Source organism: Falco peregrinus, chromosome 3 (assembly GCF_023634155.1).
Source record: "Falco peregrinus isolate bFalPer1 chromosome 3, bFalPer1.pri, whole genome shotgun sequence".
NCBI lineage: Eukaryota > Metazoa > Chordata > Aves > Falconiformes > Falconidae > Falco > Falco peregrinus.
This window is the reverse complement of record NC_073723.1, coordinates 99,205,548-99,223,496: the sequence shown is the minus strand read 5'-3', so window position 1 is coordinate 99,223,496 and position 17,949 is coordinate 99,205,548. Positions and strand designations below refer to the sequence as shown.

Here is a 17,949-nt window from a genome sequence, read left to right as displayed (position 1 = left end):
TAAAAGTCTGACCTTTCATTCTCAAAGTTTCCAGACTTTGATATGCCTCCGTTTGAACCGGGTATCTCAGAGGATCAGTAGCCATGGAAAATGGAGACTTTCATCTCAACTTACTCAAAACTATACGCAAATCTTGCTATTCACATCATGTCTGGCTCTGTTCCTCCACACAGATGCCTTCTAAAGTTCTGTCATGCCCATTAATGTCTTGAGTGTTTGAAGCAACAAAGCTTCCACTAGAAGGCTTGAGAAACTTTAATTGTCATGATGTTTCCCCTGAGAGACTCCTGTTTCTGAATGGCCTTCACAGAACACTGCTATATGGACAGATCATGAGACAAAGGTGGATTGAGGGAGAAGCAGTTGCCCCAACAGTGAATTTTATGTTAAGCGTATTCACCAGACCAAATGACTGCTGCAAAAAGCCAATCACACATCACACAGCCAAGGCCACAGTTTTATATACCAGTTCAAGTCAAATGACCAAACTGTAAGCGTGGAATTCAAACAGAACTTTCCAGATCGCAGATTCGTGGAACATGCTAACAGTTATGGCTTTAAAGAAACAAACAAAAAATTCTAAATACACACCTAAGATCGACTGATGATGACAAAGCTGCTTTCTTGTACCAAATGCAGTGCATGTATTCAGATAAACGACAGCTATCTGCGTAGTCGCACACTGAATGAGAGTATCTGGGAAAGGACAGCCAGAACATGCCTAACCCTTGGTGAAATTCTTTTGGCTGAATGATTCAGACTGAAATTTCTGATTTACTTCAGCTAGTAGTGGCAATTTTGCTTTCTTAATAAGACATTCCTTTTCTACAGCAAAAGGTGATAGAATATCACGCTATCTATGCCCAGACCTCTAGCTTTCAATGATCCCATTCAACTGCATAAAATACAAAGCTCTGTACAACATTTTCAGTGATGCAGTTTATGGTACAGCATAGCAATCAAAGTATTCTTCACTTTTAGGTCAGAGTGGTTAAAAGCCTTTTGAGTAGCAAAATGATAACAGGGCATATTGATAATTCATTAGACAAAGGTACTGTTAAACTAGATCCTCTTGTGTAAATCAAGAGTGATTCAACCAAACAATATGCAACACTTGCAAATACAATGTGAACAAATCACATCGGCTTTTGTCTTAAAAAAGCCCTTTGTTTGGGAAAAAAAGTATTCTTCCTGTTGCTTTCCTTATGGTAGCCAGTAGTTCTAAAGATGTGTTAAGAAAAACTTAACTTGAGGGATTAGTTCACAATCTTACTGAGTTCAGCTTGAAAAATGACAGCAGGAATTAAATCCTGGATGCAAACATTTTCTTAGGATGTACATGCAAACCTTTTTCAGGCAAAATTCCTATATATTGGGGTAATATGGAAAAAGCTGGTAGAATTAAGCACTAGAAGAAAACCGTATGCTTTTTTTTTGGTTTCTGTTTCATGGAACAAAAACCTTTTTGATATTCCTAAAATTTGTTACTGCCTCATTTATTCAGTTCCTAAATCTGTCACCCCTGCTAAGGCAAAAGGCAGACTGAATTGACTAAGAGACTAACACAACCAAACATTAATCTCTCCTTGGCTCTGTTACTGGGAAAAAAATTATTTTTTTAATTGCCACATTATTAAATCTTGGAAAAAACTGTGCTTCATAATATATAACTCCAACCAGGGAACATCATCAGTAAAGAGCTATGATGGCATCCAGTAATTCATAAAAACTGCAGGATACTGTTCCCGACCCAAAAAGATAAACTTCTTTTAATACTGTGGATTGTGCAGAAGGGAGCAGACAAGATCTCAAGGACACCGTTTATGAATACACAATTTGTGGCAGCCCCACTGGCAGGATATCAAGTCTGAAGGACTTACTGATCGAACGTTATGTGAATGAAGTATCTGATACACTCACACAGACGTGGTATCATGTCCAAAAGAGATACTACAGCCTCAGATGTGTCTCATACTCTGTGACCATACCAGTGGGAACCACTGGCTTATTACACTCATGGTTCTGAAAGAACTTTAGATCCCACTCACCATCAATAAGAATCCGTGTGGTACGATAACTTAGTTACTCAGAAAAGGAAACTAAAGCACTATGCATTGTAATTATCTTCAAAGACATCGCAGCAACACTTTAGTAACGACATCACTAAGCACTAGATCTAAGTGGAACAAAAAAGGGTCTTCAAAGTAAATGCCCGCTACCTTTTCTATACTCTGCAGTAAATCTTACCCTTGCTTATAGCTGTGCAAAGCCACTGAGCTCAATTCCATTCAGTTACTGATGCTGCATGAGTGTAACTGAGCACGTAATACAATTTACAAGATTGCTATGTCAGAGTCTTGGGATCCTTACAGAAGAGAGTTGAATCAGAGAAAAATAGGGCAGCAGTATGATGAATCAAACAGGTTTATGTATAGAGTGGAGAGAAGGAGGAAAGTACAAGTGAAGAAAATTTAGGAAAACCAGTTTGGAAATTCGCATGCCAAGGAACACGGCAGAAAGCAGGCACAGGGCGAGAAGGTTTGAACGTAATAAAACCAAGTTTGAGTTGATACACAAGGCAAAATTGTGGTGAGTTACAGAGAGGCAGAATTATATGGTTGACCAAAGATGGACAAAAAAAAAGATACAAGGGGTTTAGGTAAGGGGAAGGGAAGCAACAGAAGTGTCAAGTCAGCCAGGAATGAGTAGGTCACAGATTAAATGTTACAAGTTACAGGAGTCAGAGTAAGAAAGTATTAAGGCATAAGCAGAGGTGGAAGGTTAAAATTTTGTGTATTATACAAGAATAGACTATAAGAAAAATTGGTACTAATCTGAATATGCAAAGAAAGGGAGAGATGAGGTATAGCTTCTGTTGCCCACTACGCTAATGGGAATGAACATGATAAATAGTAACATAATGACAAAGCAGGAGAGGGTAGGAACAAAATATGGAATTCATTTTGATACTGCAAATACCAGTAAAATAGCTACAGTGAAATGTTAAGAGAACCAGCTAAAGCAAAATTCAGGAGAAAACTGTTTTATTTTGTTGTATAACCAAATTCTCTCACTATCAAGAGCAATCACAGTAGCTATAAAACAAAACAAAACAAAAAAAACCGCAACAGGAGAGACTGGGGAGGGAGGAGAGTGATGCAGGGAAGAGATGCATTCACAACATTTACTCTCTTGAGTTATCAGACCACCAACATGACAAATGGCTTAGTTCTTTTAAGAGGAAATTCTGTTAAGGGTAAAGGCTGGACAAGGAGCAGGTGAGTGGGTTCATAGCAGATCATTTAGTGTTTTTAAACTTTCTCAGACAACAAGCAAACCAATAAGCACAACTCTTGATCTGCAGTAAAGCTGACAGATGTGCATGATTCTGAGAAACATGCCTTCATTCTATATGTACAGCAGCATTACAGTAGAGATGAATGAGAGACATTATTTGTGGCTCCAGCCTCACACAATCAGCCCCAGACAGAGAAGAACATGACAGGATGAAGTCTGCAAATTGAGGAGTTCAGTCTGGGCACTGTATTTTTAAGTGGATATATACTCCTCATTGTTTGTGATTGATCCTGTCTCAGTCAACAACTGAGATGACATTTCAATCCCAGCTCCCTGAAGTTCAGAGGTCTACAGACTTCTGATCAAAAAGATCCACTGAATGGAATTTTTTCAAGGGCAAGACTATTTAGCACATGGTCAAAATAACCCCTCTTCGGAAAATAAAACTAACTTGTACGCTCTGAAAATGCTTCAGGGTTTGGTTTTTTTTTTTCTTTCTGGGTGACTCAAATTTTTAAAAAAGAAAACAAAAAACTCTATTCCTTACACCTGTGAGGACATTGGTAGTTGGAACAACTGAAGACAAAAATGTAAGATCTAAGAAAGGACCATAAAACTACAGAAATCTTACCTCCCATGCAGTGGAGATCATGTAACATACACCACTAATGCCTGCATTCAAGTGACAGAATCACTGAATAATTTAGATTGGAAGGAATCTCTGGAGGTCACCTGGTTGAAACCTCACCTCCTGAAAAGTCTAAAGACCGATATTGCAACACTGTGTACCAACAGCTTACCAGAGGTCAACAGGAGTTCTTACAGAATGGGAAGGTGTTGATCTCGCTGCAACTCATGTACTCGCAAGCACCAAGGTGTTTCTAACCAAACAGCCTGTCCAGCCTTCACAATGGAGACACGTTCCTTGCAATGACATGGTGGACAAGGGATGCCAGCTATCCAGTCCTCATCCTACCTTCTGCTTGCTTTTTAGGCTGGCAATTATGTACTACAGCTGGATGTGCCTTTCTGTTGTCTTTAGGCACTAACAGCAAACAACCTCTTCTTATTGTCCTGCCTCTGTGAGTCATCAGGATTTACTCACTGATCTGTCTCCTGAAGTGGGTGTCCTGAGAAGCTGCATGTAGATAAGTCCTTTTATCCTGATGTCCTAATCTGGGTGCCATCAACAGCCATTCTTATAGTCCTTCTCCCATCGTTACTATGGTGCTTCCACACCCATACAATATCGTTCACACCCATCAAGGTTCCCACTGCAATTCTCAACAAAAGTAGTCAGGTCTGAAGTTACAGTTGCTCAGGGTCTTGTCCCTTTCAGTTTTGAATGTCTCCAGTGATGATGGGAGGTCAACAACCCCTCTGGGCACCTGTTCCAAAACCTGAGTCACAGTAAAGAATTCATTCATATCCCCCTTGGCTCTTTCACCGATTCAGAGGGCAGATCCACGGCAAACTCTCATACCCTGCACACTGCTATCCCACACACGAAGCCAACACAAGATGATAAGGAAGGTCTTCAGAGCCACACAAGGGACAGCAAATTGAGTAGATTATATGAGACCTTTGACAGGCATTGACACCTAGCTCCTGTGGTCAGTACAGAGCACAGCGCTGCTCTGGAGAAACAATGCTAGCTTAACATACACCCTCAGCTTCCATAATCCCTAACTAAAAACATACCCTCTTGGAAATGCTGGTTACTACCGTAAGTTTTATGAAACTCTCCCCGAGTCTGTTTGGCAGATGACGTTTTACGCCTCACCTATAAGGTGTTGCCAGCTGGGTCATAGCTTGGGGTCTAGTCATGCCTGAGGGTGGCAATTTCCTCCCTACCTCTACCATGAGGCTGGCCATTAAGGGAGTGTCCTCAGTTTTAGCAAAGGCACTGAACACAATTTCCCGTGTGACTGTCTTCATCCATGGGCTTCTATTCATTACACATCCACAATGCTGTCAGTAAAACACTGAACACTGAAAGGAACATACAAACAAGACTGATTGATTACTTTTACTTGAATCATGCACCAACTGCATGATCAAATAAAGATAAATTTCGTATCTATATATTTTTACAAGAACGGTCATATTTTCAGACTATTTTCTTTGTAATTATTACTTTTTTATTATTCTGATTTTCAAAAGCAGGTCCAATGTATAGGGCGTTTTCCAAGAACAAATACAGAGGAGGGAGTGTGTTGCCTCACACACTATGCTTCAATATACATTACTGTATACTGGGGAAAATACAGAGATATGTGATACTTCAGGATAAAAGCTGAAATTGCAATTTTCACATTGAAAATGAGCACTACTATCTCCTCGTACAAGTAACCACATCAGGTAGAATACTGTTGCCAGTGACTGTTGTTCAACTGGAATAAAACAGTTAATGCAGAAGAAAAGTAGCTTGATATATTTCTTTGAACATTATATTGATAAATTAGTGTTTTCATCTACAAGTAGCATATGTGTACAATAATAATTAGCTAGATAGTTTTATCTGATGTTTGAAAAAAATATTCAGTCATAACTGTGCTCTACAATCAGTCCTCTAAAAGGATATTGAGGGAGGGAGAAAGAGTAACACACACATACACACAGACATTCCCTGCCTGTAAGCCCACTTCAGCCAGAGGACACAAGATCTCTGTATTTAAATGCTTATTCAAGACTGAAGAAAAGAAAGATTTAACAGAATGATCAGGGAGTTACTTAAATAAAAGAGAATCTCCCTTTAAACAATTTTAAGCTGGGACACAATGCCATTATCACAATGCCTTGTATTAATTATTATGTTAGCTCTTTCCGGCCTGTCACAATGATGAACAATAATGATTGCACAATGCGAGATATTCACCATTTAGCTAATTCACTCAGTCTAGGCAGAGGATCAAAGATGGCTCTGTGCTCTTCTATTCCGTAACAACAGCCCTTTTCTGTTCCAAATGTAACTAAGAGAAACTCTAAAACTGGTGTGACCTGTGCCTATCTTGCCTGTCATATCCCAGAGCCTAAAAGCCAGCTGCGGGAATGCAACGGCCACAGCTCTCAACCTCAGCCTTTCCAGGGCAGCTGGCACTGCGGAGAGGCAGCACAGAGATGTCCCACTTCAGTCCCCATCCTCTCAGACTCCACCAGGCTAAGGACCATCTCTGGTGCAGCAGTGCCATTTCTTTGCTTATGCGAAAGAAAAATTGGGAGGGAAAAAAAATGTTTCATGGATATCTGGAGCTGTGCACAGGAAGTGAGCTTTGTCCGTGTCCTCACTGGAACCAGCGGGTTTAAGGGAACAGACCCCCAGTCTTCACCCATTTCCTATCAACACAATTCCCTGTGGTTTCCTCATTGTAACTTTGCTCATCAGTGAATGTATGATGCCTGCTGTTTGCTGCCTGGCACACTGCATTTCTTTTTGCAGATGGGTGAATAACCCATTCACATGTCTGACTAGAGACCTTCTTTTGATGGAGATACGCAACTGGATTTGTGTGGGGCAGCTGCTCAGCATTTGTGTGCCAGTCTGAGTGGCCCAGTATGTCACAGTGGACAAATGACGTCATTTCTGGAGCAGGCTTCACAGGAATTGTGCCACTGCTTAGTGCCATGAATGCTGATGAAATTGCTTTCCTAAGATTTGTTTCTCCTCTCAGAACAATATGATCTTGCAATATATGGGTTCAGTTTGATTTTTTTTCTACAAGTCTTTCAGACTTTGCCTATTATCTGAGTACTCCACACTCCTTCAGTGTATTCTCTAGAAAATTTGATCTGAACATTGCAGTGTCTACTGGTAGTGCAGAGTTTGGTATTTTAATAGGCATACTTCCAGGACAGAAATTCATTCTCATCCACACGCCAGTCCAGAAATCCCACTCCTAATTCATATTTCTTCCCCAAAGACCTATATTTTCCATCTTTCCTACCGTAAAGAAACCAAAACAAACAACCCCCCCCAAAACCCAGCAAACCATTCCAATCCATTCTGACTCAAAACTGATGCCAACTAATATTAATCTCCTTCTCCAGAATTTTCTGACACACCCTACCTGCTGCACTTGTCAGTTTAGATCCCAAATGCTGCACAGCAAAGGCTGTATTGCATCTTGTCCATCAAAGATATTGTTAACATTTTAACAGCAAATAATGAATCTAACCCATCAGCTATGTACATTACTATAACACACACAGACACACTTGAATTTAAGTTGTATGCATATACAAATATCAAAGCAAATGTTGATTCAAATTGCCCCTTGTCAATACTCCAAATGTCCCAAGACAAATGCAATTCTTCAAACATGATCAAAAGAGCTCTGGGCCAGAAGTAATGGGGTAATATTAAACTTCACTTTTCAACACAGACAGTCATGTGCTCATCACTGTATTTTTGTTGTTGTTGTTTCCTAGGAGTTATTTTTGTCATAACATTCTGTCATGCTTCTTTTTGCTCTTTATCAGTGCCTTGGTTAACATTGCTAGTGTGTGAGCAGCAAAATAAAACATACAGGGTAACTCTTTGAAACACCTTTTAAAAAATATCTGTGTTCCAGTGAGGCTGGCTTTTCTGTACTCACACAGACAAGATCATAAATGAAAAAAAAAAGGTGTGACAAAACTAAGCATAAGGACACAGCACTGCTATTGAAAGAGGTGGAGAGTGAAGCAGTAAAAAGGAGGAGGCATCAAATATGCAGCAGGATTGTTTGTTACAAGTTAATATTTTACAGTCAGTGGATAGATACTTCTTTTTTGGACACCTGCATAGAATTATGTGCACAACTGCTCTTTACTGATCATACTGTGTGAAATTGCTTCTTTTCCTTGAGCAACAGGCAAACAAAAGGTGACAGGGATGAACTTGTTTGTGCAGTAATTTACGGCACTGTATGGAGGCAGTTTCCGCACATGTATCCATGATGTTAATTTACACTCTTGGTCTCTCTGGCAAATATAAATATACATGCATATATTAGCATAATTTAAAATATTATAGCTCTCTTGAGAGGGTAGCATATATAAATGTATGTGTGCACACATACAGAAAACTACAGAAAAGCTGTTACCCTCTCAAGAGACCTACAGTTTCAAATACATGTACACACACTATATGAGCTATCTATATACATGACAAACAGCAAGCCAAGCACCATATTAATGTTATTAAACTGAAAACAAATTACAAGACTGGCACAACTGATGTTTCTTTTTATGAATAATTTTACGTTACTGAAACAGAAAAATAGGCAGACAACTTAATTTTTAACACGGAACAAAGCTCAGAAGGCTGTTCAACTTATTCGTAGCCACATCTGAATAACAAAACTGCATTAGAAAGAAGAAACTCAGAAAGTTTCTTTCTATGTGTTATTGTGACATGCCTCCCTCCTTCCTGTCCCAAAGCCAATGACATTTCTTACTTTTATAATAAGAGTATGTCAACATGTGTTACTGAAGCCTTACATTTACACTGATGAACACACTGAAAATTACCCTCAGTCCCTAAAATCCACACTTCTGCATGAAGCAAATGTTTGGGCCATGTTACAATAAATTCAAGAAAAGAAGCTTCATAATGCAGATGTTGCCAGATCCATAACCATAGCACGTTACTGTGGGACAAGCTATCTGGGGAGATAAAGGCAGGGAGATGCCACTGCACTCAAGGTTTCTCCATTCCAGAGTTATAAAATGCTTTAACTTGCCTGTCAGACAGCATAGACAGGTAAATTACAGAATGATCAAATTTAGAAGGGACCTCTGGAGATCATCTAGTCCAACCCCCTGCTCAAGCAGGTTCACCTGGAGTAAGTTGCACCAAGTCGCATCCAGGTGGGTTTTGAATGTCTCCAGAGCAGGAGCCTCCACAGCCTCTCTGGGCAGCCTGTTCAGTGCTCTGGCACCCTCAAAGTAAAGTAATTCTTCCTCACATTCAGATAAAACTTCTGTTTCAGTTTGTGCCTGTTGCCCCTTGTCCTGTCACTGGCACCACTGAAAAGAGCCCAGCCCCACGCTCATGGCACTCACCTTACAATACTTGTAGACCTTGACAAGATCCCCTCTCAGTCTTCTCCAGGCTACAAAGGCCCAGCTCGCTCAGCCTTTCCTCGTCAGGGAGGTGCTCCAGACCCCTCATCATCTTCACAGCCCTCTGCTAGACCCTCCCCAGTAGTTCCCTGTCTCACACTGGGGAGCTCAGAACTGGACAGTCATGAAAGGGAGTTTCATTTATTCTTAAAAGAGAGATGACACAAGATTTACTGGAAATTTAGTTTGTTTGGAATTCTTGCAGGTTCCATCGATACGTAGTATTATTACTTTGTTTTTACATCACCTGCACACCATTAAATTTCAGTTTTGCCTTGCTCCTTCTAAGTCTTGTAAGAGCCATTTCTCTATTTTCCCATCCAAGAAAGCATCTTTCTTCACATTCCTACTTGAACACATGTACAAGTATCTACATGCTTAAGGTCCACTGAAATTAGATGCATGCTTAAGTGTGACTCTATTGTCTTGAGAAGAAACTTCATATCCTAGGATATGATTTGCCAAAATACAACATGTAAAATAAAGATATAATGCCTGAGAAAACATTCTGGTGAGCTTCCAGGGACTTACCTGCCAGCTGCCAAGCTGGCTTACAGCTTTGGGCTTGATCTATTCATCTGTCCATCCATCCGTCACCAAAGCATCTGAATGTCTGATGACAAAACCAGATGATTCATTGTTGGTATGTTCTCTGTTCTCTCTTTGTCCTGTGGGAGACATGGTATTTTATGATTAAGGTGTTAACATTTCAGGCTGAGAGAAACTTACAGTATAAAGAGTGCAGTTTTTAGATAGATACTTGTTTTCAATTTTAAAAAGACAGAGAGGGCCAGCAATGAAATTCGTCATTGTCAGATGATCTTTAAATAAGCAGGTACCCATGCCTATCTTCAAGCATAAAATACTACCGACTGGCCAATGAAGAATAACATAAGCTATACAGTCATAAGGTGCTCTTCCTTTTGGTCTTTTTAGATAGATCTCACAAGATCATATTTCATTTGCATTTACTTAACCATTATTCAAGGTGCTAGCCTTGAACTTAATAGCATAAATATCAAGGACTTATCTCAGAGACCTATAGGGAGGGTAAGACAACTTCAGGTCTGCCATGGAGATAGAAGAAATGAGAAATACATTAGAATATTGAAAAATGCAGACAGTGCTTTCACCTAACAACTTTGCTCAAGTGATATGAATAAAACGAGGAATTAACTAAAGAAAACAGCACTTCTCTTCAACATTGAAGTAACTTCTAGTTGCATTGTTATTGTATGAGATTGCTATAGAGAAAGGTACTATTCACATAAGCTGGGTAGCTAACTCACACTGTGAATGAAGCACGTAGATCAAAAATTCCCAGACATTTCTCCACTAATGCCTGCCAGAAGGGATCACCAAATAGGCATCTTTTAAAGGCTGGGCTGAGGACTAGGCTAATAAGTGTTTTCACCAGTGGACTTGAAGGAAATATAAAATAACTTCCAATAAATTGTATGGATTGCACAAAAAATTGGCAGAAAAGTAAATAATTAAGAAGACAGCATTATTTGGCAAAGCAGGCTCATTCAAACAAAATGCGCCTGAATACATCCAGATACCGACGCTGGAATTATCAAACCAGTCCTTGAGAATGGGGAACTATCCAATGGAAAACAAAAAATCTGAAAGAATATAGAATCATAGAATAGTTTGAGTTGGAAGGGACCTTTAAAGGTCATCTAGTCCACCTGCCCTGCAATGAGCAGGGACATACAGAAGTCACAGAAGACAAATCACTGAGTATGAGATTTTAGCGACATGGAATGGGTGAGGAAGGAAACACAGCTGGCTTTTACCTTTAAATGCCATTACCATTTACGCTTTGGTGAGAGTCAAACTAAGATATTTTTCACAGTTCTAATGTTCACATTCTATAAATTCTATAAAGGATAATAAACAAGTGGACAGTTTTGCACAGAAACAGAGAGATCAGTCACAAATAAATAAATTATTTAGGAGCTGAGTAAAACTCCTTCAAGTGAAGGCTTTAAAGAGCTCAGTCTGTTTAGTTTACCAGAGAATGAGAGGCAACTTGATTACAGGAATAAAGCATCAGGTACAAAAGTTCTCTTTGATTTAGTGGACACAGTAAAATGTCTGCAATATACCAAAAGCAAAGCCAAGTACTAAGGCATTACAAAAAATCAGCTTTCCATTGGATATATGTATTACAATACAGTTTTAGTCATTCAATCACACATCATTTTCTTCCACAGGAAGCTTCAATGGGTGTGCAGGATAGTCGGCAGTTATTTAGTGAATGCTGTGTGTTATTCTCATTGTTTTAATTTGTGGCCCCACAACTCACTCATTGTACCATTTAAACCCAGCACCAAACACAGCACCATTTCTTTGATTTTCATTTGGCTGTCACTTTAACAGCATTCGAGTATAATTCAGTGAACTGAAAAAGATGCAAGAAGATAAAAGCCCTCATTACACACACGTTACACAACACTCCACCTGGACAAAGGGCAATTCAAACACTACCCAAAATTTCTGCTGAAGGTGTTTATAAAATTCTAGTTGAATAAACTAAATATTTTCAATAGTGGTAGAAGTACTAGTAAGCCTTTTCAAGCTTTTTTGAGAGTTACCTGTAGGAATTGTTTAAAGAGTGAAGGGCCAGTATGAGCTTGAGGTTTGAGTAGGTTTGTTTCCACCACAGAAAACTGCTGTGGAAATACTCCAGGTCCCCCATCATGCATTAGGAGGCAAATGGCTTCTGCAGGTTCCTGGTAAACACCTGCAGGGCAGCTCCTCGGGGGTCAAACCATACTTTCACATAAAGCTATTCCACAGTAAAAGCTTCAAGGTCAGATGCTTTTTCAGGCAGACTCTGATCAGGTCACTGCTTGTGAGTCACCAAGGGGGGAATATTTCCTTTCTGTTCACAGGAGCACATCTCCTGCCTGAGATTTACAGACTGGCTATCCATCTATCATCTGAAACAGGAATTTTCTTTCTTTGCCATGAACTGCCTGCCGAGATGAGCTCCCCTGCCCGGAACACCACCTGCCCTGAAACTATAATGGAAAGGTTTGGGTTTCCTGAATAAGACCTTTTGCCACAGATATTGCCGCTGAAGTCTAGAAGGCTTACAAAAGGGGGCCTAAAAGAAGCCTTCAGCCTCTAACTGGGCCACCCACTGGGAGGAACTGGAGTAGTCTAGTATCTACACATTTTCCTGGCTGGGGCTCCACCAGCCTGTCCTAATTCCAGTCCCATCTCAACCTGACTCCTCATACTAGTCCCAGGTAACTCTCTCACCATGCCCCTTGATTCCAGGGCTACTTCTCCATCACAGGCTGCACATCAGACCCCACCTCGTTCCCCACTGCAGCCCCATATGCTTCAGGTTTTTTCAGGATTTGCTACAGCTGTTCTCAAATCCAGATTGTCACACCCTTTTCCTCCTACCAGGCTGCCATTTCTTCTAATAACTTGGGCAATTCCAAATTGAAGCAGGAAGCTGAGAGATAAGACAGTCCACCCACTCCTCTCCCCCCATCCCCAATTTCTGAACACCGTGGCACCGGCAGTAGTAATCTTTATAGATGCTACTTTCAAAACGTAATACATCTCTATAAAACTCTTGTGAACCTGAGCCTTTCAGAGAACCACAGCTTTGTTACACTTTGGCTACGTTTCCTGGAAATGACAAGAGACATCAGGTAAACCCTTAATGACTACCAAATCTCTGTTCAACACCTTGGAGATGATGGAGCATCTTAGGTTTTCACAGTACCTGAACTAAACTTAAATTGCCACTGTGTAATTTAAACTTTTACTGAATATTTGTGTAGATCTTGCCTGGAGAGTTAATGAAAGACTTCTGTCTGGGGAGTTAATAAAGACTTCCATCCATTTGGAAATTTACCAAAATTAAGCCCTCACAGGAACATCCCCTCATTTCAAAATAATTTATCTGTAAGCCACCATAAGATCCAAAAAACTGGATTCATCTGTCGATAATGAAAAAGATAAAATGGGAAAAGGAAAGGTATGCTTTAACTATGACATTTATTATGCCTAAAATTGCTGTGCTGCATCATCTCTGCAGGAAAACCAAGCTGAATGAAACCACAAAGGACTGGGTTTAAAAATTGCAGCATTATAGTAGGTTAAATGCCACACATCTTGTACTCCTTTATGTGTCTCTGCAAATGAATTTGAAACCTAAGGTACATTTCCAGGAAGCCTGAGTTCTTTGGAGTTTACCACAGCACTCTCACACTTGCAAAAGCTTTCTTTATAGTAGAAAGTCACAATTATCACTATGTTACACTACTCTAAGGTACACATCTGCCAATACTATATTACTGTCAGAACAGTAGTTTATATTGAATAGGGAGCGCTTCAGCACACAGCACGTTGCAAAGGCCACAAGAGAATTTCCTGAGCTTTGCTCTCCAAGGATCCCTAAAACTCCTTAGCAACCTTGCTGGAAGAACTGAAATCACAGCCTCTAGACAGCAGGTGTTAAGTGTCCCTGTATACTTGAAATAGCTGCTGGCTACAGAAAGCACACATACATCTCCAGAAAAAAACCCACAACATTTAACAGAGTCATCAAACCTAGGATATAGACAAACATGTTAAACTCAGACTGATAAAGCAAGTTAAATACTTGCAGGCACACTCCTGCAGTGGCCTTGTATCACTGTACAGAGTGCACAGCCTTAAAGGCTGCTCTCATGACAATTTAAGAACAGGCTTCCCATAAACCCAGTCTGGATTGAGGAGCATCAGAAAAGTGTGAAATGACAGTCTGAGAGACTGTGATCCAAGTGCTGGAACTGTTTAGACTAGACCATTAGAAGCCCTTATACATGTCAAGTTATATTATGGGACATATTATCTACAGTGAGCTATCGCGTTCTTTCCTGCTACTGCTTCAACTACTGTGGTGTTTCTTCCTCTGATAAACTTCATCAAGTACAGTTTGCAATTGCTCCACAAGGAACAATTTCAGGACTGAAATGTCACATGGCAACATAACCATAAATATCTGGCCTATCCCTTTAGCTTTTAGGGCAAGATTGTATTGAGTTCTGATGTCTCTCATTCTCTGCCATGCAGAGGGAATATATTCTTAAGGGAATAGAAATCCCCAGGTCTTTATTATACACAGCTGACCTTTTATTTCCTGCTAGGTGCATTCAATTTCAGATAGGCCAGAGTATGGTCTTGAAATTATATTTTCCCCCATGCTAAACTAATCTGAGGTCTCCATTTTTTCACATTTAATAAACTCAAGAGTGTGCTTTTCAGTGTTGCATGAAAAAGAGAGGTCATTCAGAAGGTTAACTTTTTCAACGAAACAACTATTGTGACACTTCCAAAAAGCAAAGGACAAACATTTACAAACACTATGCAAACCACCGAAATCAACCTAAATAAGACATTCCACTATTTTTTTTGTTTCTAACAAACCAGATCTGAATTCCACTCTATTGCTATATTACTCATTGAAATTTTAGATTGTGGAATTATTAACCTCGATTAACCCTCATCTAAAACTTAATTTCAGTTGTACATCTCTTGCAAGAGAAGCCTGTCTCCATTTTATATGTTGCTTGTATTCATGATTGCTGAAAAGAGCTGTATCTTCTCTTTCCACCCCATAAACATTTTCACATCGTTTACTTAAACGATAGTGGTAGCTCCACTTTTCATTTAACAGTCACTATTTTTATATAGCTTTCAAACTTCTTACAGTCAATACTTAGCCTTTCGGTTCTGATATCCTGCTATTACTGTATGTACTGTATGTCCTGTATACCCTACATACTGTATGTGTTTTAAATCTCAAATAATCTGATACTTGTATTACATATTACTTAAAATTTCAATTCTTGCCCACCCACTCAATATAGCCACACTCCCCTCATCTCACATACTATTTCCCCCCTCCCTTTTTTTCCCCCCTCTTGTTCATATCCAAGAAGATTCGCATCTAGAGGATCCTGCTGGCTGCAAACATGTCACAGTACAATTTTGCCTTGGCCCATCGACCAGTTTATTTCCTAAATCACTCAGCAACGAACCGTAATGGCTGCTCCTCAGGACCTCATCATGCAATGTCAGCCGTTCTGTTATCATGGGGAAGTTGCTCTGAATTTTAAAGTTCTGCTGAAACGCACGGTTATTCACACAGCCACTGCAATTCAGATGTTATTCACACAGCCACTACAAGCATCGCTCGGGTAGTTCCCCTGCTAATGACCTTCCCATTGACCCTCCGACATGTCTCAAGAGTAAGGGTGGCTAATTCTTGGCTGGCTAATTCTTGGCTGAGCCCGGTTGCCCGAGGTGAGCAGGCGTTGACCATCTCTACCATCTTAACTCGGCTCCAGCTTCTCATGAGCCAGGCTGACTGGCAGCTACAGGCTCATGTCACGTAAAACCTTTCGGTACACTTGCTCCTAAAAACAAGCAGTAATTTCTTCATCACTCTTCAACCCTGACCTCTTGCATTTATTTATTTATTTGTTTCAACTAAGAAGCGCGCTTGAAAGCTATCATCCTATTCAACATTACTTTATAAAGCTGAAGAAATTAAACTTTGGAACCCCAACATCTCCACGGGGCGGGGGGCATGGAAATCTTTATAACAACACAATAAAATTCTTAGGACCGAGGGTAACCACAGAGGCCGGGGGGGAGCGCCGGGGGAAGGCCGAGCCCACCGGTTGCCGCCCAGGCGCGGAGCCCGCCCGCTCGCTCCCCACCGCCGCCGCCCGGACAGCGGGCAGAGCGGCCGGGCCCAGCGCCGCCAACAGCGGGGCTCCGCCGGCGGAGCCACCCCCGTGCCCCCGGCGCTGCCGGGGCGAAGTCGGCAAGGGCCCGGCTGGGGCGTACCTGCTCCCCGCTTTCCATCAGTTACCACAGAGGCAGGCGGAGGGACGGAAGCGCCCCCCGAGCCCCCGCCGCCGCCGCCCGGGAGCCTATCCCGCAGCCGTCACCCGGCGGCAGGTCCCCCAGCCCCACCGCCTGCCACCTGAGGGTGGCCGCGGCCGCACGCCGACCGCCCAGCCGCGGCCGCCGGGAGCCCCTCGCTCCCTACCTGTCTGGGGAGCTGCAGGCGGGCGGCGTGTCTTCGGGAAAGGGAGCCTCGTCCCCTCAGCCCCGGCGCGGCGGCGGGCAGCCGGCTTTGTTACTACTCGGAAGAGCCGCGGATCAGCGCCGTCGCTATAGAAACTGGCTGCGCCTCGAAGCGACACCGGCGAGTGGCGGGAGGGAGGCGGGAGCCGGGAGCCGGGAGGAGGTGCGGGGTGAGCAGGGAGCCGTTCATTCAGGAGCGTCCCGGCCTCTTCCTCCGCCGCCGCCTGCAGCCAGCCCCCGGCACCGCCCAGCCCGGCGGGTGGGAAGGCGCCTGCCCGCCCTCACCTAACCCGCTCCCCCGGGCCCGGACGGGGCCCTTCCCCTCAGGGCAGCGCCGCGCTGCCGCCTCCTCAAGAGATTTCCCCCCCAAACACACACAGGAGTACATAAGCTCACACTCGCCCCCTGCCTCGCCCGCTCCGAGAGCCGACCCCGGGGCAGCGAGGACCCTGTGTGCCCACAGTGTGACCCAGCGAGTGCCCACACCACGAAATGGCGGGGGTTGACCTGGACTCTTGCTCCTGCCCTCACTTGCCTTTGCAGCCTGTCTGGTCCTGGAGCGCTGGGACCAAACCCACAAGCCCGGAACCAAACTTTTTTAGCAACAGCACTTCATCTTGTAAAAGTGATTTTGCTCCACACCCTCTGGTGAGGAACTCCTTTTGTGTGGGAGCCCTCTGGCTGGCCAGCAGCCTGGGGTTGCTGAAGCGAGAGCCAAGGGCCTTGCCTACCGCTGTGCCTTTCGGCTGATGGGCCCTGGTGCTGTGCAGGCAGCAAACGGGAAGGGAAACACGGGTGCTGGGAAGGGAGAGGAGGGAAAGGCTGGAAATGCGTCAGGGTGAAGCGGCCAGTTGGGTGGGAGATGCCATTGTGTCCTGACGCTTGTGAGGTTCAGGGTCTCCTTCGCGTTATCCTGAGTCTGGGGGATGGTGTGTTTTCAGACAGCAAGAACCTACGGCGTGTCACGTCTTCACGTCCTCCCTGCTTGGCACAACCAAAAGCAGCTGAGGCAGCTCCTCTTTTCTTCTTTTCCTTTGTGTCCACCGAAGGCTCAGTGGTACTCGTTTGTTGAACCTATTCTCTTCTAATTTCTCTCCCTGAAACATTCTCTCTTGCCATAGTAGTAAAGTTCACAAAGCATCCTTCAAAGTGCAAGCTGGGCCTCTCCTTTTCTCTTTCCCTGGTTTATATTGATTAAATGGGCCTTCCGAGTTTGCCAAACAGAGGAAACCCAGCATCCAAAGTGCAACTCGGAGGCTGCATTATCCATCTCAGCTACTGCCACTGCTAAGCTACAGGGGATGACTATTAAGTATCGGCACTGCAAGTCACTCTGAGCAGACGAACCCATGCCAAGAGCTGCTGGCACACTGCAGAAAATGCTCTTCAGGAAGAGTTTGCCAAAGACAAGAAAGACCCCCCACAGGAGCTCTTCAC

At 42.6% G+C, this 17,949-nt stretch overlaps 1 protein-coding gene across 2 annotated transcripts in view; it reads right to left on the bottom strand.

The window, feature by feature from the left end:
* Nucleotides 1–16,711, bottom strand: part of RNF182 (ring finger protein 182) — a 31,781-nt gene extending 15,070 nt beyond the window's left edge. For both annotated transcript variants that reach the window (XR_008746720.1, XM_055801084.1), the window contains exons 1-2: nucleotides 16,475–16,711; nucleotides 9,934–10,070 (exon numbers count right to left, since the gene is read on the bottom strand). The gene's annotated coding sequence lies outside the window, so the exon portion shown is untranslated. The remainder of the gene's footprint in view (nucleotides 1–9,933; nucleotides 10,071–16,474) is intronic.
* Nucleotides 16,712–17,949: the final 1,238 nt, after the last annotated feature.